Here is a 22,888-nt window from a genome sequence, read left to right on the forward strand (position 1 = left end):
AACAAAATTGCAAATGAAAGTGAGGCAATAGAATCTTGTATATTAAGTTATAATTTTATGTCACAAAACACACAACCAGATCTAACTGCTACAACCAAGGAGCCCAGTTCTGGTTCTCTTGTCAGATAAGCCTCAACTTGAGGTCTAGGTAGAGTCTTAGCCACAAAAAGCTATTTCCTTTTATGGAAGAGGAAGCCTCACACACCTACTAGTGTCATGCTTCATCGTTGGCTTTCTCTCCCCACACTGGAGGGACAATGCTACCAGGGCGGACTCAGCCACCTGATGGTCTCAGCGCAGGAGGGAGTTATTAATAAGTAAAACACTGGGAAAACAATTGGATCAAGGTCACTTAAGTAAAAATACCCTGTGTTACCCCAGCTTATCACATCCATTAGTGGGTAATACAGGTAATGTTAAAAACAGAAGAAGGTAATACCTCGAGAATAATGGCTCAAGTCACCTAATATACGGTCAACATTTTCTGCACATTTTTCTAAACCCTAATGGGGCTCAAGCATTTTTCAGGGACATGGATCCCTACTCAACCTTGTCGACTATTCTACCTTATTCTGTCTTCTTGGTGCAAGGAAACTACGTGGCGGATAATCCTACCTGAATAAATGCCAAGAATGTCTAAAGCCACCCTAGTCTCAGCTTCCTGGTCAAGGAGAGGGACAACGCCCTTTATAGTCACACTTACGCCTAAAGGTGCTTTGTACTTTTCCACCTAATCCGCTCCCTCTCGTTGCCAAAGTTGTATGCCACACCTGCTATCAACCTCTTTGCTTCTTTGGAAAAATAGATTTTACAAACACATTATCACCTTATACGCGAGTCAAGCTTGTATGATTGGCGTTGGACACTTATGTATGCATTGCTTTCTTTATTTCCGATTTTCTGTCAAGTGCATATAGGAAACATATTAATAAAATATTGGAGTTAGAGGCCTCATCCATGGCAGAAGCTTGTTAGAGTCTCAGTCAAAATAATCTAGTTCCGATTATGCAAACAAGGGAATCACACTTACTATTAGTAGTTTAACATAAGCAAAAACGCATTCCCGAGACAAAATTCCATGTAGCACATAAACAGCAACAAGAAAAAAAGCATTATAGTGAAGAAATAAATAAGTTACAAGTCCAAAACCATATTTTTTTTAAAAAAATGAAATGAGGAACATTATATCAAAATGACACCAAAAGGTTACACGGATAATGAATTATGGAGTGGTTTAAATGCATTCCATACACATCAATAGTCACCAAAAATACAAGGAAAATCACCAGAAAGGCAGATTTGACTGGGACATACGTACCCTCTGACACTGACTGGTGAAGGGTTTGAGGCTTGTGCTGGTTAAAACTTCCACATCTGTTATGTGGGTTTGAAAATCTTCATCAGAGTGAGCACTGCTCTACGAGTCTGGACAACTTATTTTTAAGGTTCTATGATACTTTCAACACCCCGATATTACACAGCAGAACAAACAATGACTTATGTAAAAAGGAATGGGAGAGTCTAGAGACACTGGAGACAAACAAAAGCTGTGGATGACAAATCTAACTGTAAAACAATCCTTAGTAGTTAACAGACTGCTTTATTAGACCCACCAAAGACACCTCTCACGAAGGAGAGAGGAAAGTAACAACTCATCTAGCAAGCTTTTTACAATTGTAAAGGAAAAGGCTCATCCCTCCGCTTGCTGACAACCAATACCAGCCACCTCTACATTTGCTGTACTGGTAATATACTTCAAAGAAAAAGTCAATAGAATCTATTCCGTCTGAGCGTCACAGCCTACACTTGAGTCCACCCATCGGAAATGGAAGAACCCCCCTCCAGCACTGCACTAAGTGGGGTATTTTCTACTTTATGATGACAGGTTCTGCGGAGGAAGCCATGACTAAGGTTTTATCGGGTTCCCTGTAAGATCCGTGTCCCTACTATATTTTTTCCAGTTACTCCACTCATGCCCCATTTAACAGATCTGTTAAATTTCTCGCTTACAACAGCTGAATGTCCGCTGGACTGGAAATATGCTCTGGTGTTTCCATTGCTAAAGAATTCCGGGGCAGAACCTGACAACATGGCAAATTATCATCTGATGTCTTTACTTCGCTACCCAACAAAAGTCATGGTGAGGCTAATGACTTCACAGCTATCACTTTATTTGGAAGAAAAAGACGTGCTAAATGTTTCATAAACACGATTCAGAGCCAGTCTTAGCACTGAAAACACACCATTAGCAGTGACCAATAATATGAGGCTCACGGGGATGAGGGCAAACCTGCTGTTTTCATCATGCTTGGCCTGTCCTGAGCCTTTGATACTGTATCCCTTGCTATTCTAATAAAACAGATGCAAGAAACTGGTCTATACTTGGAGACCATCAGGTGGTTTTTGTATTTCCTGTCAAGAAGATCACAGTACATTCACCTTTGCGTCCTTAAATCATGACACATTATCAGTTACATCTGTGTCCCCCAGGGTTCTTCCTAAAGTCCCACACTCTTTAACACCTTTATGGTCATATTGGCAGACACTGTAAGAGGGTTTTGTGTTTTGGGGCTTTAACGCCTCATCATATGCAGATGACACAGAAGTATTTCTATCAATCTCAAAACACACAGTGACATGAAGATATGATTTGGTGGATTGTTTGATAGCAGGTGCCACAGGAATGCAGGACCATTGTTTAAAACTGAGCGGGAGTAAGACAGAGGTGCTCCTGTTTGGGAAAGCAGACTTCATTTGGAAGGACACCTGGTGGCTGAGTCTAGTTGACCTTATCCCCACTTCTATGGAAATACCAAAGAATTTAGAGATCATAACTGATGATACGCTTTTCATGAAAAATCAGGTAAATGCCATATATGAAATATGCTATGGTATCTTGCACTTTTTGCACATGATTTTCAAATGGATACCTATTCAGTAAGGTAAACCCACCATACGATCACTCAGCAATAGTCACCTTAACTATGGGAATGCTCTGTATGTCGGCTTAGTACATTATCTCTTTTCATACTCCCTAACCATTAAGAACTAGTCCTGGGCAAAATTTTAATTATGGAGGGTTAATTGGCCTCATTTTGGTAATTTTGCCCAAGAAAATTTACTGGAGGTTTTTGAGATTGAGCCTTTAATTCACATCACTTAATTTTGGAGAGAACTTTGAACAAGCGATGTATTGTTTGAGTAAGTTTTGACCCCAAGGATTATTTCAGGGAGATTTCCGTTCTGGTAATTCCGTTCGGAAACATTTTGAGTGCAGAACCGCAAATCTGAACATGAGCGGCAGTGTTTTGAATGAAAGCAATGGGATATAACCTTGAAATTATATTTCAAGTTGTATTTTTACCCTGTCCGTGTAATTTTTTGAAAGTGAGATGCATTTTTGTAGCTATCAGTAATTTCTCGTAACTGTGCTGTAATTTCGCATAATTATGCTACGCAAAATGTCCAAGTTACGCCCACCCCTGTTCAGGACACAACCACCCATATGATCTACAATTCACCCACTACATCTTCTATGTCCTTTACTCTAAAATCACTTCTTTGGCTGTTGGTTCGCAATCGTGCCATTTTCAAGCTGCTCTGCAGAGTCCACCGAGCGCTGTATGGTGCAGCTCCACACTATCTCCGGAAAAGAATACTATTTTGTAGACCAGCCAAGGCTCTTAAATTAGCCAAACAGGACACTTTCCATTAGGGGAATCCAACAGAGAGAGAATGGGCGATCAACTTGCTGTCGTTCTACCTTGCCGTCGTTCACTGTAATGCCCTCTCTCTGGATTTGCACTTTACATCGAATTTCACGCTGTTCCTGATACTGCTCATAACTTGTCTTTTCCATTACAGCTTTTTCTGCTTCTCCTCTATCTCCTTTTAGGTGTTTGTTCCTACTTCTTCTTTTTTTTTTTTTCTTTTTAATTCTCCTTTCTGTTTTCTCTGCTCATTTTCGGTCTTTGATAGGCTATCCTCCAGGGGATGAGCTGTGCACAGTATAAATCTTGTGAACATAAGATAACTGGTGTGTCCTTGTTGGGTAATCATGGAACCTTGTCCAGGCCTTCTAGAGAGGAGCATTTACTAAGATTGAACTGTTTGCAAATAATAATATTACTTATTTCATGATTTACCAAAATGCCACAAGATTTCTTGGACGATTCCTAGTACATCTAGCTAAGGTTCATGTAGGACACATTTTTTTCTTCTGTTTCATTCAGGTGTTCAGACAAATGTATACTCATCACTGGTCTTGCTGGTTTGACTTCAGGTACGTGCAGCAGTCTCTGTCGTGCTTTCCAAATCTTACAAAAAATGTTTTCCATGTATCAGGAAAATCTTTCCCCGCAGGTGTTTATTTGGAATTTGACAAATAAAGAGTCTATTTATTTGTGCACACTTTGTAGCTGCTTTACGAAAAAATAGTTAGGACAATTTCATTACAATTATCAATTTTTAGGACAGGGTGCATGCAATGAGGGACTGTTGTAAAGGGTTGAACACAGATAACAAGGCAGAGCGGAAGTTCTCTCCGCTGACCAGGTGCAACACTGAGTGGAAAACCAGTTTCAAATATCAATATGGAATGCTGCCACTGTCATATGACTTGTCATAAACTGCGCGAGGTATAGAGTGCGAGTCGGAGATTAAAGCTCTGTACAACACATCCCCTTCCCTTACACATTAGAAACGCTTGTGTGCAATAACACAATTAAAGGGAGAGAGATTAACTATTGTAATAAAGATTAATACATTAAGACAATGAAAATAAAACAAAAAGAAGTGTAATACTGTTCGTCAACAATGCCAATACTTCTAAGGATAACAGCACTATATATCGGGAAACATCCTTTTTTACGACTTTTTTATTACGAAAGTCGTGGTTAACGAAAGCGTAACAATGCTTTTTTTAACCACGACTTCGTATTTTTGTGCCTTAACTACGAATGTTCTGAACAACGAACATGCGTGGTTAAGGTACAAAGAAGGGAGTTGGCGAAGGTAAGTGGTGGGTTTAGGTTTTGGGGTGGGGTTGGGCGGGTGGGCTGTTTTTGGTTTTGGGGAGGGGGTGGGGGTTAGGGGGTTTTAGGTTTTGGGGTGGGGTTGGGGGGTGGGGGGTCAGGAGGTTTTAGGTTTTGGGGTGGGGTTGGGGGGGTGGGGCGTTTTTGGTTTTGGGGAGTGGGTGGGGGGTCAGGGGGTTTTAGGTTTTGGGGTGGCTTTGGGGGGTGGGGCGTTTTTGGTTTTGGGGAGTGGGTGGGGGGTCAGGGGGTTTTAGGTTTTGGGGTGGGGTTGGGGGGGTGGGGCGTTTTGGTTTTGGGGAGTGGGTGGGGGTCAGGGGGTTTTAGGTTTTAGGGTGGGGTTGGGGGGGGTGGGGCGTTTTTGGTTTTGGGGAGTGGGTGGGGGGTCAGGGGGTTTTAGGTTTTGGGGTGGGGTTGGGGGGGTGGGGTGAGGGATGTAGGGTGAATGGTGCCTATTGCTAATGATTTTATCAGGAATGCCTTTACAGCGAAATATCGTTGTTAAGGCATTCGTGGTAAAATCATTAGTAGTAAGGACGAGGTCGGTTAGTAGTTGTTTTTAATTCGGTGTTCCGTCATATAATCCTATATATCCTTTCTATTAAATAAAAGTATACAACGGGCCTAACATGCAAGAGCTAACATTAATAAACATGATCTTTCAAATATTCTGGCAGGTTCCGGTCTCTTATGCTTCTTCCTTCTCTGGAAGTCATCAAAGCTTCACTCATCTGACAATTTGTCCACTTTTTCCACTTCTGAAGTCAAATTCGTCCATCAACATGTCTGCACTACCCTTAGCAAAACCTTTCATGGGACAATCACCTACCTCCTTTGTGATATAATGGAACCCTGCAGCGATTCCACCTCTCACCATTGTCTAAAAGGACGTGAAAACTGTAGACTTATTTGACTTTAAAAGGATCTTTAAACTTGGATAAACCTTTCATCGCTCTTACAGTCTTGCTCTTCACCCAATCACCAATGTAGATTTCCCTTTTAGAGACTATGGGCCAGATGTAGCAAGGTCAGAATTTGCGATTCTGAAATTGCGAGTCGGTGCGACTCGCAATTTCAGAATCGCAAATCCTGATGCAGAACGGTGTCTCAGACACCGTCTGAGACTCGCTATGGGGTCGCAAAGACCCACCTCATAAATATTAATGAGGTGGGTCGCATTTTGCGACCCCATAGCGAGTCCCTGCCCTCACAGGGATGGTGGCCTGCTGAAGTCAGCAGTCCTCCATGTCTGTGACTGCTTTTTCAATAAAGCAGTTTTTTATTTTGCAGACCGTTTTCCTTAAAGGAAAACAAATTGCAAAATAAAAAAAATAACGAAACTATTTGGTTTCGTTTTTTCAGTGTTTTGGCAACATTCACAAAGGGGAAGGGGTCCCATGGGGACCCCTTCCCTTTTGCGAATGAGTTACCACCAGTGTGACACTGGTGGTAACTGCGAATTTCTTTGCGACCGCATTCGCGGTCACAAAGCAATTCTGCATAGCGATGCGAGTCGCAAATAGGAAGGGAACACCCCTTCCTATTTGCGAGTTGCATTCACAATTTGCGAGTCGGTACCGACTCACAAATTGTGAATGTGCATCGCAGAAGGCTGTTTGCATGGCGCAAACTGTGATTTTCGCAGTTTGCACCATGCAAACGGCTTCCTACATCTGGCTCTTTGTTCCTCATTACGAGTTTGTTAGTCAGGTGACAGCCATGTTAGTGGTCTGTTTGCCAACGGTCTGGCGGCGCTGAAAACCTATTATTAGTTTGGCAGTAGTAGAATCAGATGACCGCCAGCGGTCCACTGGCAACGTCAGGAAGCACAGATCACTACGGTGCAGGGGAAGCATAAACAGGCCAGTGGAGACTGTGTTTCAGTCGGACCCATTACGAAGTTGCACACTGCCAATATGACTGTGGCGTTTCAACCACTATGTACAAGCTGGCAGAAATGGACAGTATTAAAGGAGACACTCACCTGCAGGAAGCCTCACACGTCCAGGGCCACCATGGAGCCATTCACAAATATCATGCCGCTGCTTGTCGAGAGAGACCACAAAATCAATGTGGACCTGGACACCAACAACGGTAAGTACACCCACCTACTTGTATCATCAACATTTAAAAACAGCTTGTAGCGCCGGCGAACACTACATGGGGGAGAGCAGGCACACGTCTCATACAATACATACAGCAACACGTGCACACACAATACACACAATTTGACCAACATACGTATCATACAATACACACAGCAACACGTACACACACACAATACACACAATTTGACCAGCACACTCACACTGTGCTGCAGCACTACACAATTACACAATTACACACAGCCACACAGTCCTGGAACAGGGACAATGAAGGCTAAACAACATTGTAACACCCAGCAACAACAACAAACCTACGGCACATATACAGTTATAGCGCACACACTCACATTCCACACTGCCCAGGGACTGCCCACACATACAACACACATACCTATCGATGTGGCATGCAACACAAACAACACCACCAGTAAACAGTCTTGCAATGGACACACACATCACAGCACAATGGAAGCGCAATAGCATGCATAAAACACGGAGACACAAATACACCAAGAACAACGAAACAACAATACCTACACAATTGGGATGGGACCATCTGGGACACACAGGGAAGGAGACTGCACTGGGACATGTAACACTTTTAACAGGACCCTCATACAACGTCTCCACAGGAAATGTCCATACATGGGTCTCAGGGACAGGCAATGCCAAAACCAATCATCAGGCACATCTAAACAATGGGGAAGGGAAATTCAACAAAGCACATACAACTCCCACTGCATGGGAAATAGCTCTACAGGAACCATTTGCAAGGAACACACACCTAAATGGACATATGGACAAGCAAAAGCAAACACAGCTAGCACAGTTCAACCCACTTCATGTCTGCACATACACAACTCAAGCTGACACACATCTCATGAATACATAAGCCAGATCAGGGGGGCAATACTCACACCATACATACTCGCATTGGACATCACAATAAGAAATACTTATCATACCAAACAGTGCACAATGCTATGACACCACCATTGCATTCACACACACATATTTACACACACAAAATATACCCTCCACCTGAGGAACAGCGGCATTGCACACAAACTCACATACTGCTAACCACAGCAACCAGAGTAGCAAGCAGACTCAAACACACACAACTGCAGGCACACAACCAAAGTCACTCAGGGACAGCTGAAAGCTAGACAAGGAAATGCAGAGCAAGGGTGTACCCAAAACAAAACAACTGTTGGGTTTATTCTTGAAAAATGTCAATATTGTCCAAATGCCATTGGACAATAATTTGCAACTGTAGTGCCCCAACTTGACTCCTGACTGCCATGTAACATCCACAGGAAGGGGCATCTAGGGGGCAGGTGGGCACCTCGGGGATTATCCGGCGTGGGATCTGATTTGGGAGAGGGGTGTGTTTCAACGTGGGTTTGGGAGGGAGGCTTCTTCTTAGGAGGGGTGAATGGATACTTGCAGGGGAAAGGGGAGGCCTTAGAGGTAGAAGGGATGGACTGAGAGCTGGGTGGAGTCCTTCTGGGTGTGGTTTGGGGTGGGAGGAAGATCATGGGTAAGGCCAAGGTCACACAGTAAGAGTTTTTTGAAACAGTGGCATGGCCATCAGAAGTGGGGACAGGATTGATTTGGAAGTTGAAGGGTGTGTAGGGGTGGATGTCTTGGGTGCATGGTTATACAAGGTATGCCTGCATGTGGGGGGTTGAGTGAGGATGTTTGGTGGGTGAGTGAGGCCGTTTATGTGTCTTGGGTTTGGGTGGGTGTAGGTGCTGGGGGATACCATGGTGGATAGGTGGGTGTCTGTTGGGGTGGTGACTGCAGGTATGGTGGGTGTGGTGGCCGCGTAGCCATTGCCTACAAGACCACTCCCCGACTGACGATCAACATACAGAAATTCACCCCCCCTCGTGGAGCACCTCCACTTTCAAGTGCACATCACCCTGAAGACCACCATCCATGACACCCTCAGACAGCCCAACCACGCCCAGTATTCATTGATGACATCAGTTACATCATAGCTCCCCACGCACTCGACTCCAGCAACTACATTCTCCTTGGTGACCTCAACTTCCATTTCAACAACCTCAGTGATGACAACACCTCATCACTACCCTCTACCCCATTTTTATCACCAGCAGCAACGTCATTATTGCAGACTCAACCACACTACACTGGACCAACTACCACTGCATTCACTTCTGCATCTCTACTCCCACAGCGCACACTCACACAATGGGCCCCTCCTACAGAAATCGGAACCAGACTTCGGAGGAGCAACTTATCAACACCCTGAGCAACTCAATACCCCTGACACGACAGATGCCAACAACTAAGCAAGCAACCTCCACAAATGGATTACTAACTTTGCTGACACCCTAGACCCCCTCTGGATGTCACAGGGAAACACTCCTCCAAGAAAGCCAGCTGTTTTACCCCCACACTCCAGGAATCAAAGCGCTCGTGCAGGAGGCTTGAGAAAAGTGAAGGAACAGCAAATCACCAAAGACCTTGCAACGTTCAAATCCACCACTAGATCCCACCATGGCCTCATTAGGTCAACCAGGAAAACTGCCCTGCAGGACCGCATCATCACCAACACACTCAACACTATACAGCTCTCTAACGTCATCAAAGAATTTGCCAAACCACAAGCCGAGACCACTAACATCCCTCCATCTCAGGATCGATGCGACAGACTTGCCACCTTCTTCCATCAGAAGATCAAAGACATCTATGACAGCTTTGGATCCCAAGACTCACTGAACTCACCAACAACACACCTGCTAGGACCCTCCGAACCCCCAAGACTCCTGCAGACCTGGACCCCACTCCCGATTGACGCAACCCAATCAATCATGAGCACCATCCACTCCGGAGCACCTACCAACCCCTGCCCCCACTACATTTTCTACAAGGCCAGCGCCTCAATCGCACCTGAACTCTGCAAGACCATCAACTACTCCCTAGAGGCAGCAACCTACCCAGAAGACTGGAAGCACGCTGAGATCTGCCCACTTTTGAAGAAACCCACAACCAACCCAACAGATCTCAAGAACAACTGCTCCCTCTTGCTGCTGCCCTTCCTAGCTAAGGTTGCCGAGAAAGCAATCAACACTCAGCTATGCCAACACATCAAGAACAACAACATCCTGGATGTGTCCCAATCAGGATTCAGAACTAACCACAGCACTGAAACCACCCAGCTCACCACCACAGGTGACATCTGCTCCCTCCACGACCGTGGACATATAACAGCCCTCATCCTACTTGATTTCTAAGCCGCCTTCGATACAGTATCCCATCGCACCCTATGCGTTAGAGTCTATGCAGCAGGCACTTGTGGCAAGGCCCTTCAATGGATACACTCCTCCTGACAGGCAGAACACAGAAAGTCAGACTCCTGCCACACCTGTCAGCACCTACAAACATCAGTTGTGGACCAAGGATCATCGTTGAGCCCCACGCTGTTCAACATATACATGACCCCGCTAACTCCTATCATCAGGAACTACTGTATGAACATAATCTTCTATGCAGATGACACCCAGCTGATTTTCTCCCTGACTGAGAGGGCCTCAATAGCCAAGTAGAATTTCAGGGATGGGATGGAAGCAGTCACCACCTGGATGAGGGAGAATTGCCTTAAGCTCAACTCTGACAAAACCGAGATCCTCCTCAGCCTTGGACAACTCCGGGTGGCCCTCAACACTCGGCAGGCCCCACAACCCAACAGACCACGCACGTAACCTCTGAGTCATCCTCGACTCAACACTCACGATGACCAGACAGGTCCACTCCATTGCCTCCACCTGCTTCCACACCCTCCGACTCCTGCGAAAGATCTTGAGATGGATACCAACCGGCTGCTAAAAAAAGTGACACACATGCACTAATCACGAGCAGACGTGCCTACAGCACCGCCCTCTACGCTGGAACCACCAAGAAGAACCTGAGCAAGCTGCAACAAATTCAGAACACCACAGGCAGACTCATCCTAAACATTCCATATAGAGAGCACATCACAGAACACCTGTAAAACCTCCACTGGCTCACCGTTGAGAAGAGGATCAATTATAAACTCCTTGTGCACGCCGACAGAGTCCTCAACGACAGCGGACCCGGCTACCTCAACTACCTCATCAACTGGTACTCCCGTTCCAGGCCTCTCCGTTCATCCCAGCAGTCATTCGCCAATGTACCCCGCATAAAGAAGTTCTCAGCTGGAGGAAGATCTTTCACATACCTGGCAGGAAAAGATTGGAGCACCTTACCCCTTCATCTCAGACAGTCGCCATTGCTGCCTCAGTTTAGGAAAGACCTTAAGGCCTGGCTCTTCAAATGATCTCTGAGAACACACCCCTCGGCGCCTTTAGACCCTATGGGTGAGTAGTGCACTTTAAAATATTTGATTGATTGATTAATTGATTGATGTCCAGTGTGTGATGATGGGTGTAGTGGTGGTGTCAGGGGTAGTTGTGAGTGCTGGGGGGTGACTAGCTGCCATCAGTGTGGAGGCCGGAGCCTGAAAATATCTCTGTAGGTCAGACATTGCACAATTAATGTCTTCCAAGAATGCATTAGTCTGTTGTAGCTGACTCGCCTATCCCTGGTTGTCATTCCCAATTGCAGTCTGACCCATAGAAATCATTCTCAGGAGGTCAACAGTCTCCTCACTGAGTGCAGCAGGGATGCCGGGGCTCGGGCAGAGGCGCCTGTGGCAAAGGAGATGCCCACTGTTGGAAAATGGGTCATTGGTAAGGGCAGGTAGGTACCTACACTTAGCAATAGGCCACTAACCTCCACTAAGGTCCAGTTAGGTCTCAGTAAATTAAACCCAGCTCAACCCTTGGTACCTTGGCAACGAGCGTCAAGGCTTAATTTAGGAGACAGAGGGGGTCATTCTGACCATGGCGGTAATTACCGCCATGGCGGAGGTCGGCGGTAGCACCGCCAACAGGCTGGCGGTGCACCGCGGGGCATTCTGACCGCGGCGGTTCAGCCGCGGCCAGAAACGGAAAGTCGGCGGTGTACCGCCGACTTTCCGCTGCCCGTCTGAATCCTCCATGGTGGCGGAGCGCGCTCCGCCACCATGGGGATTCTGACACCCCCTACCGCCATCCTGTTCATGGCGGCTCTCCCGCCATGAACAGGATGGCGGTAGGGGGTGCCGCGGGGCCCCTGGGGGCCCCTGCCGTGCCCATGCCAATGGCATGGGCACGGCAGGGGCCCCAGTAAGAGGGCCCCAAAAAGTATTTCAGTGTCTGCCCAGCAGACACTGAAATACGCGACTGGTGCAACTGCACCCGTCGCACCTTCCCACTCCGCCGGCTCAATTCTGAGCCGGCATCCTAGTGGGAAGGTTGATTTGCCCTGGGCTGGCGGGCGGTCTTTTGGCGGCCACCCGCCAGCACAGGGCAAATGTCAGAATCACCGCCGCGGTCTTTCGACCGCGGTGCGGTGTTCTGACGGCGGTACCTTGGCGGACGGCCGCCGCCGTCCGCCAAGGTCAGAATGACCCCCAGAGTGTAAAGCATTAAAATATCACAAAACAGTAATTAAATAAAACACAGGAAACAGTTTAAAAATCCAAAACCAATTTATAAAAATAGATTATATTTTTATCTTTAAAATGACACCAAAACGAATAACATTGAATAAGGGGAACCGGAGATATGAATTTTTAAAGATATTTTTTTTTTTGCGCCTAGAAACAAAAAGCGCCAATCGGGTCATCTGGTTGCACCTCGACCGGGGCAAAGTAAAAGTTTAAGGCCGACCGCGATGGAGCCCTACTCGGCTACAGGCCGCCAGAGGCCTCGGTTAAAAGTTTACCTTCACACTTAGGGGGTCATTCCGACCCTGGCGGTCATAGACCGCCAGGGCCGGGGACCGCGGATGCACCGCCAACAGGCTGGCGGTGCATCCAGGCCAATTCTGACCGCGGCGGTAAAGCTGCAGTCAGAAAAGGGAAACCGGCGGTTTCCCGCCGGTTTTCCCCTGGCCTGAAGAATCCTCCATGGCGGCGCTGCCGGCAGCGCCGCCATGGGGATTCCGACCCCCTTCCCGCCAGCCTGGTTCTGGCGGTTTTGACAGCCAGAACCTGGCTGGCGGGAACTGGTGTCGTGGGGCCCCTGGGGGCCCCTGCAGTGCCCATGCCAATGGCATGGGCACTGCAGGGGCCCCCTAACAGGGCCCCACAAAGATTTTCAGTGTCTGCCAAGCAGACACTGAAAATCGTGACAGGTGCAACTGCACCCGTCGCACCCTTTCCACTCCGCCGGCTCCATTCGGAGCCGGCATCCCCGTGGAAGGGGGTTTCCCGCTGGGCGGGCGGGCGGCCTTCTGGCGGTCGCCCGCCAGCCCAGCGGGAAACTCAGAATGACCGCCGCGGTCTTCTGACCGCGGTACGGTCTTCTGGCGGTTCCCGCTGGGCGGGCGGCTCCCGCCACCCGCCAGGTTTGGAATGACCCCCTTAGTCTTTTTTTCGAAGATTTTCTTCAGCGGGACGAACCTGCCAGTCCAATCCGACCTCCTGGAGCCCTTCTCCGGATACGCGATGCTGGAATACTCGGTGGAGATTTTTACCTTCGGACTTAGTCATTTTTTCGAGGTGAAAATCCTTCGACCGGGGTAAACCTGGATCTTGATCCGACGTCCAGGGAGCCCTCATCGGATACGCTGGCTGGGAGGTCCCGGTCAACTTTTTACCTTCGAACTTAGTCTCTTTTTCGGAGATTTTCTTTACCGGGACGAACCAGCAAATCAGGCCGGGTCGCGGTTGAGACAAGCCGGCTAGAGTTGCTGCGGCGGGTCGGTCCCTCTATGGAGCTTTTTTACAAAAGTTGTCCAAACTTCTCCAAACTTCTGGGGCTTCTCCCAGATGTCCTTTTAAGGTTTGTTTGGGGTCCACAGCTCACCCCAAGGGTCCAGAAGTTCTGAGATGGTCCTTGGGGGGTGCGGACTACAACTCCCAGAATGCACCTGGCACAAACTCCTTTTTGGCCACTGGACAGTGGTCAGCTGGTCGCTTTCTTCAGGAGTTGGTGCAGGGGAATCTGGATAGCAATTTTTCACCTGTAGCAAACAGGGAGTCCCTCCTTGAACCAGTTGAAGCCAGGCAAAGTCCTTCTTGTGGTGAAGCCCAAGTGTGCAGCTGGTGCAGTCCTTCTGAGTGCAGGTTCCAGGTGCAGGCCAGGGGTCCAGCAGGGCAGTCCTTCTTCTTCTGTTGTTCTTCCTTGTTGGATGTGGTAGGGAACTGAGGTGGGGGTGCAGGTCTGCCAGTTTTATCCTTGCACCTGGGTGAAAAGCAGGGGGGTCCTGGTTCTCCAATCAGGTGCAGGGTCCTTCCCCCTATGATGACCACTTCCTGGGAAGTGTGGCAAAAATCAATCCCAGGAGGCAACATTCTCTAAAAATCCATCATGGCTGAATCTGATTTTTGGAGGTTACCTCTGGCTGAGCCCACCCACTGGTGTGGCTAAAAATCATAAACACACCCCTCTCCTGCCCTCTCCTAATCTAATCAAGGGGGCACCTAGTTGTCTGGGGTTGCAGGATGTGGGGGTGTTGCTGGTTGCTCCAAATGTCCTTCTCTGCCTTTGAAGACCAGTTTGGCAGCCCTCCCCCTTCCTGCCTCACCATCTGCTGAGGGGAGATTCCTTCCCACATGCACATTCCTTTGTGTGAAGCCAGGCCACTTCATACCTCATCAAGGCAGCTTGGCCAAGCTGCTAGAGGCTGGCCAATCAGAGCACAGCAGCAAAAACAATGCAGGACTGAAATTGGCAACTTTTCAGGTAAAGTTTAAAACTCTTTACCTGAACAAGTTATATTAATTGCAACAACTGGAAGTTGTGGGATTTATTACAACAATTAATTCGATACCAAATTCTTGGTATGCATCATTTAAGGAGACTTTCAAAATTAAAATAAAGTCTCCCCATTCTAGCCTATGAAGGCCATTTACTACAATGAGGGAAAAACTAATTTGGCTGTTTTTACCTCACCAGGGCTTATAAAGCTATTTTTATAAAGTTCCTGCTTATAGTTATATGGCACCCAGCCCTAGGGGCACATAGGGCACACCTTAGGCGTGACTTATATGATAAAATAAGGTAGTTTAACACTTTGGAACTACTTTTAATTCCAAAGTCGAATTTGCATATCACTTTAATTTAAAAGCAGCTAGCAAGGCAGGCCTGCCTTTAAAATGACACTGGGCACCTCAGCAGTGCACCTATGGGTACACTACCTATGCTGTGGTCCCTAAACCTACATGCCCTACCATATACTAGGGACTTATAGGTAGGTTGACTTAGCCAATTATAATTAGCCTAATTTGCATATCCATTTTACACAGAGCACAGGCCCTGGGAATGGTTAGCAGTACCCAGGGCACCATCAGAGTCAGGAAAACACCAGCAAAAAGTGGAGAATGGGGACAAAAAGTTAGGGGGCCTCTGCAATCAGCCCTGTTTTCCCACACCCACCCTCTGTGAGTGTTTCTGTATCTGTGGGTGGGTGTTTGTGTTTGTGCTGGTGTGTCTTGTGGTGCTTGGTTTGTGTGTGCTACCTTTGTCTGTTGATGTGGATGCATGTGTGCTTTGTGTAGGTAGGGGAAGGGGAGATTTGGATTGTGATGAGGGAGGAGGATAGGGGACGGAAGCTGGGGGGTGACTAGCTGCCATCAATGTGGAGGCCAGAGCCTGAAAATATCTCTGTAGGTCAGACATTGCACAATGAATGTCTTCCAAGAATGCATTAGTCTGTTGTAGCTGACTCGCCTATCCCTGGTTGTCATTCCCAATGGCAGTCTGACCCATAGAAATCATTCTCAGGAGGTCAACAGTCTCCTCACTGAGTGCAGCAGGGATACCGGGGCTGGGGCAGAGGCGCCTGCGGCAAAGGAGATGCCAACCCTCTTGGGTGAGCTTTCATAGCCAACTGGGTGGGGAGCAACAGGGAGCACAGTGATAGAATGTGGGACGGTGGACAAGAATAATTCTGGGGGAGGGGCGATGGGTCTGCCACCACTAGGGACTGGCCACTGGAGGAGGAATCCGATGACAAAGATGTCCATCTCCCCTGTGGCACTCCCCTCACCCACCATGCCACTGGGTCCCTCTGTGTTGGTGGAATCTTGACCTGAGGTCCCCTGGACAGATGCTACCCCTCTCAGCTGTGCCCGTCTCCTTCACCTGCCTGTGCTGATGCTGCAAGAAGAAAGAGAAATAGGGTCATAACAAATGTATGATAACACCTAGATCACAACACTGGTTGACAAAACAAATTATCATGTCAAGTAGGCTCAATAATATTTTTTCATTAAAGTGGCACATTCAGGTGCCATACCATATGCATGCATGTCATCTGGACTTACCAAAGTTACCCACAGGCTAATCAGAATACCAGACAACTGCCAGTGCATGGCTGAAGTCTTGTAACCACAATGACGATACAACAACTAGGTGACCTCTCCATCCTCACAGCTGTGCCACATGCAGCAGACCTCAATTCACTTGTAGCCAACAATACAATCCCTTGGTAAAGCATCTTCCCATATTTCACACACACGTTTATACACATCTATTTTGCATATCCATGAGGTACCAACATTTTGAGATGATGCCAATGAAATCCAGTTATTGCAGGAACAAAAGTGAAACATTCAGTAGTTGACATGGGCATACCAATTTCACAATGGACACATTACAACAATATACAGCTCAAAAAGTAACACTTGTCTCAATAGCGTCAAGGAAGTAGTATCAATGTCACTCTCATACGCCCAACATGGGTTATTGAAAGTAACAAAATTAATGTGGAATCCAAAATGTTAGGGAGACATGAATCAGTCAGCCCTAGGATAATCAACACTAATATATGAAATCCATTACAAGGACACCATCTGAGTGTGTCTGTGATACACACCTGTACCTTATATGTTGGAGGGACACATAATTGACAAGGAAAACCAGAAGCACCCCAACCTGTTGTCCAATGAGAAGCAACATCACTATCCACATCTTAGACGTGTCAACCCTGGTATCTGCCTGTGGATGAATGCCTGAACCCATACACATGTGATGTCAACATCACTGCAAGTCACTCCATAATGCATGGCAACAGCCAAGAAACAATCCTCAATCATTCAAACATCTGCAGTTTACTTTTCAACAAGATTCCATATCAAGGGCATAGTCAAACAAAGAGTGGTTCCACATTCTGGGCCTAAATGTCATGTCTTACACGACAAATGACATACCACAACTTATGAAGGTATCTGTCAGACAATAAACAATGCAGTCACAGTTTTTCATTGACATGCCTAATGTGTGTTGCATGTGGCAAATAGAGTGATAGCTAAACTCATTAATTGTCCTTCATAGGTACCCAGGGAGGGGAAGGATCAGACATCCTCCTATCTACTGTCCACTGCCAAACCCTTAGTCCATGCACAAAGGACACATTATTCAGATCTACCATCTGAATAGGCAAACTATCATGGATCTCTGTTGTCAGTTGGAGCCGGTTCTGATGTCTGACATTCATCATCCATACAGCATAACACCCTTTACACAAGTCATGGAAGAGTTGCACTTCCTGGCCACAGGGTCGTTCAAAAATACAGTTGCCCTATCTGCTGGTATGTCCCAGCCTATGCTCAGTCTATGTTAGACCTGACAGCCTTAGGGTAGTCACCCCTAACCTTTTTGCCTGCCTCCCTCCTCGTTTTTGGATACTGTTTTTGCTGGTTTTTAGACTCTGCGCACTTTACCACTGCTAACCAGTGATAAAGTGTATATGCTCTCTCTCTGTAAACATGGTAACTTTGGATCATACCTGATTGAACTATTTAATCTACTTATAAGTCCCCAGTCATGTGCACTCCAGGTGCCTAGGGCATATAGATTAAATGCTACTAGTGGACCCGCAGCACGGATTGTGCCACCCACTTAAGTAGCCCCTTTTCCTTGTCCCAGGCCTACCATTGCTAGGCCTGTGTGTGCAGTTTCACTGCCACCTCGACTTGGCATTTAAAAGTACTTGCCAAGCCTAGAACTCCCCTTTTTCTGCATATAAGTCACCCTTAATGTGTGCCCTGGGTATCCCCTAGAGCAGGGTGCTGTGTAGGTAAAAGACAGGACATGTACCTGTGTAGTTATATGTCCTGGTAGTGTAAAACTCCTAAATTCGTTTTTGCACTACTGGGAGACCTGCTCCCTTCATAGGCTAACATTGGGGCTGCCCTCATACACTGTTGAAGTGGCAGCTGCTGATCTGAAAGGAGCAGGGAGGTCATATTTAGTATGGCCAGAATGGTAATACAAAATCCTACTGACTGGTGAAGTCGGATTTAATATTACTATTCTAGAAATGCCACTTTTAGAAAGTGAGCATTTCTTTGCACTTAAATCCTTCTGTGCCTTACAATCCACGTCTGGCTAGGTTTAGTTGACAGCTCCTTGTGCATTCACTCAGACACACCCCAAACACAGGGTACTCAGCCTCACTTGCATACATCTGCATTTTGAATGGGTCTTCCTGGGCTGGGAGGGTGGAGGGCCTGCCCTCACACAAAGGACTGCCACACCCCCTACTGGGACCCTGGCAGACAGGATTGAACTGAAAGGGGACCTGGTGCACTTCTTAGCCACTCTTTGAAGTCTCCCCCACTTCAAAGGCACATTTGGGTATAAAACAGGGCCTCTGCCCTACCTCATCAGACACTTGCTGGAGAAGAAACCGGAACCAGAAACTACATCCTGCCAAGAAGAACTGCCTGGCTGCTCAAAGGACTCACCTGTCTGCTTTCTACAAAGGACTGCTGTCTTGCTGTTGCCCTGCTGCCTTGCTGAACTCTTGTCTGGCTGTGAAAGTGCTCTCCAAGGGCTTGGATAGAGCTTGCCTCCTGTTCCTTGAAGTCTCAGGACCAAAAAGACTTCTTCCTTTCACTTGGACGCTCCGTGCGCCGAAACTTTCGACGCACAGCTTGTTTCGCGGCGAGAAAAACGCCGCACACCGACGCTGATCGACGCGACGCCCTCGGGGCGATCGAGACTTCGACGCACAACCTCGCAAGGACAAAGCCGCTCGACTTTCCAGGAGAAATCGACGCGACGCCCACCGTGAGTGCGAAACTTTGACGCACGGCCTCGCAAGGACAACGCCGCCCGACTTCCAAGGAGAAATCGACGCGACGCCTGCCGTGAGACCAAACTTTCGACGCACGGCCTCGCAAGGACAACGCCGCCCGACTTCCAAGGAGAAATCGACGCGACGCCTACCGTGAGATCGAAACTTCGACGCGCAGCCCCGCAGAACGACGCGCAGCCGGAAAACAAGCAGGAGAATCCACGCACAGACCCGGGACATCTGGTAATCCCCGCGATCCACAAAAAGAGACTGTCTGCGCGCCGGAAAACGACGCCCGACTTCCCCGCGTGGAAAAGACCGACGCAAGTCTGTGTGTGCTGAGGAGAAATCGACGCACACACCCCTTTTTCCACGCATCTCTTCTCCTGTGGCCCTCTGAGGAGATTTTCCACCAGAAACCAGGTACTTTGTGCTTGAAAGACACTGTATTGCATTCTAAAGACTTAAGACACTCTATATCACTTCCCTGTGATATTTCTACAATTTTCCATTGCAACTTTATTCTTTTTGACCTACAATTATCCTGATAAATATTATATATTTTTCTAAACACTGTGTGGTGTATTTTTGTGGTGCTATATGGTGGTATTGTATGATTTATTGCACAAATACTTTACACATTGCCTTCTAAGTTAAGCCTGACTGCTCGTGCCAAGCTACCAGAGGGTGGGCACAGGATAATCTTGGATAGTGTGTGACTTACCCTGACTAGAGTGAGGGCTTTTGCTTGGACAGGAAGTAACCTGACTGCCAACCAAAAACCCCATTTCTAACATTGGTCATCAGCGGTGAGGATAGGACTTGTATTTGTGCAGTGACATACAGTAGCTAAGTATTTCACTACATACCCACAGTTGAAGGTCAACTTGGTTTTTATCTCTTTTTGAAAATCCGTTTTTTCCTGACAATTTTCAAAAACTAAATCCTCACTCAACATGTCTCTGACTGGGTCTCAGACAGGGGACTTTGACCTAGTCCAGTTGGATACATACACGGTCAAACAACTAAGAGGATTCTGCAGGGCATTAAGGGTACCCACCCAAGGGGCCTCCAGAAAGGAGGACTTTCAAGTGGTGCTGAGGGCCTGGGCAGAAGCCCATTTAGAGGATGATGAGGAAGAGGAGCCAGAAAATGGCCCCTCAGAAGGATTTCCACTATCTATGGATGGTGTTACCACTGCAATTGTGCACCCTTCCAGACCAGGGAGCAGTGTCTCCATGCAAAGCCTGACCGCAGAGGAAAGGAGAGAAGAAAGGGAGTTCCAATTGCAAATGGCGAAACTGAAAATTGAGGCACAACAGGAGGAGAAGAGGGCAGAAAGAGAAGCCAAACAAGCTGAGGCTGAAAGAGCAGCCAAACAGATTGAAGCTGAAAGAACAGCCAAACAAGTGGAAGCTGAAAGAGCGTTGGCTGAAAAGAAACTATTGTTGGCTCATGAACTGAGTCTCAAGGAGCTGGAGATCAAGGCAAGACAGTCTGAATCCAGCAATAATGGTGGCAGCATACAGACAGGACCTGCTGGAGAAAAGAAGGTTCGTATACCCAAAAATGTGGTGCCCAGTTTTGTGGTGGGAGATGACATAGATAAATGGTTAGCTGCTTATGAAGTTGCACTAAGGGCTCATGAGGTTCCTGAAGGGCAATGGGGGGTAGCTATGTGGGGTTATGTGCCGCCATTGGGGAGGGACACACTTCTCACATTGGATCCACCGGATCAAAACACATACCCACTCCAGAAAGCCACTTTACTTGCCAAGTTTGGGCTGACCCCTGAGGGATACCGTCAGAGGTTCAGGGACAGCACCAAACAAACCACACAAACATGGGTAGATTTCTTTGATTTCTCTAGTAAGGCACTGAATGGATGGGTGCGGGGCAACAAAGTAGCAGATTATAAAGGTTTATATGACTTGATCCTGAGAGAGCATATGCTTAATGTTACTTATACCGATTTGCGCCAGCACCTAGTGGATAGTAAGCTGACTGATCCCAGGAAGCTTGCTGAGGAGGCGGACCTCTGGGTTAGCACCAGAGTGTCCAAAAAGGTACCTGGGGGGGACTCCCACAAAGGTGGTCAGGGTTCCCAACAGAAGAAAGAGGGGGGAGATAAACTTACAGATAAGGAACTCTCTAAAGGCCCCCAAAAGAATTCCCAGGGAGGGGGTGGCAACCCTTCCTTTTCCAAATTTGGGAAGAAACCAGGGACATTTGACAGGTCAGGAAAATCTAGCCCCAAATGCATGGAGTGTTACCAATATGGTCACTACAAAGGCGATCCACAGTGCCCCAAGAGGGCACCGTCCACTACCGGACAGGCGCCTGGGTTGACTAGTGTAGCACTCGGGGGGGAGATGGACCCCACTAGCTTTGGGGAGCAGGTAGAGATTTCCCTAGTGTCCCTGGGAGAAGGAGAAATGATGTCCAAGGTCCACATGCCTAAAAATACTTCCAAGTACCGGCAGTGGGTCCTCATTGATGGGCAGAAGGTGGAGGCTCTGCGTGACACAGGAGCCAGTATGACTACTATCAAGAGTCAGCTGGTGTCCACAGAGCAGATAATCCCGAATACATTCCACCAGGTCATAGTCTCTGACAACCGCGAGAGTCACCTACCGGTGGCTCGGGTTCCCTTTGAGTGGGGGGGGGTCTCTGGTACTCTGAAAGTAGCTGTGAGTCCTGCCATGCCTGTAGATTGTCTGTTAGGCAATGATCTAGAGCATACTGCTTGGAAAGAAGTAGAGCTCAGATCTCACCTGGAGATGTTAGGGTTACCTGAGTGGGTCTGCATGACCACCCGGTCCATGGCTGACCGAGAGGGAAGTCAAGGGCATCTGGAGCCTGGAACGATGGCCCAGGGAGCTGCCAAGAGGAGGGACGAGGGGCGCGGGAAACCGGCCCCAGAAGTTCCCACAGTGGCTGACGGGGCTCCTGAGGAGGAGACTCCCGAGCCAACTGGGGAAGACATTGCCACCCTAGGTGACTTACCGGAGCTTGCTGGCTGGCAAGTTGAGGGTGGACCCACCAGGGAGGAATTCTGCCAGGCGCAGAAAGAGTGTCCCACTCTAGAAGGGTTGAGGAAACAAGCCTTAAACCAGGCAGCAGGTGACGCCTCTGGCAATCACCACCTATATTGGGAGAATGATCTCCTCTACAGTGAGCCTAGGGTTCCGGTCTTTGGGGCAGCACGTGTGCTGGTGGTCCCCCAATGTTACCGAGCCTTCCTACTGGGTCTAGCTCACGACATTCCCCTGGCAGGACATTTGGGACAAGACAAGACCTTCAACAGGCTTGTCAACCACTTTCACTGGCCCAAAATGAGGACACACTCAGACAAATTCTGCAGGGCTTGTCCTACCTGCCAGGCTAGTGGTAAAGCAGGAAAGAGGGTTAAAATCCCCCTGATTCCACTTCCTGTCGTTGGCACCCCCTTTGAAAGGGTGGGCGTCGACATTGTTGGCCCCTTGGACCCCAAAACTGCCTTAGGCAACAGGTTTATCCTGGTTTTGGTGGACCATGCCACCCGGTACCCAGAGGCAATCCCTCTGAGGACCGTAACTGCATCGGTGGTAGCCAAAACCCTGATGGGGATATTTACCCGTGTGGGATTCC

The sequence above is a fragment of the Pleurodeles waltl genome, chromosome 1_1 (assembly GCF_031143425.1).
Source record: "Pleurodeles waltl isolate 20211129_DDA chromosome 1_1, aPleWal1.hap1.20221129, whole genome shotgun sequence".
In the NCBI taxonomy this organism is placed as follows: Eukaryota; Metazoa; Chordata; class Amphibia; order Caudata; family Salamandridae; genus Pleurodeles; species Pleurodeles waltl.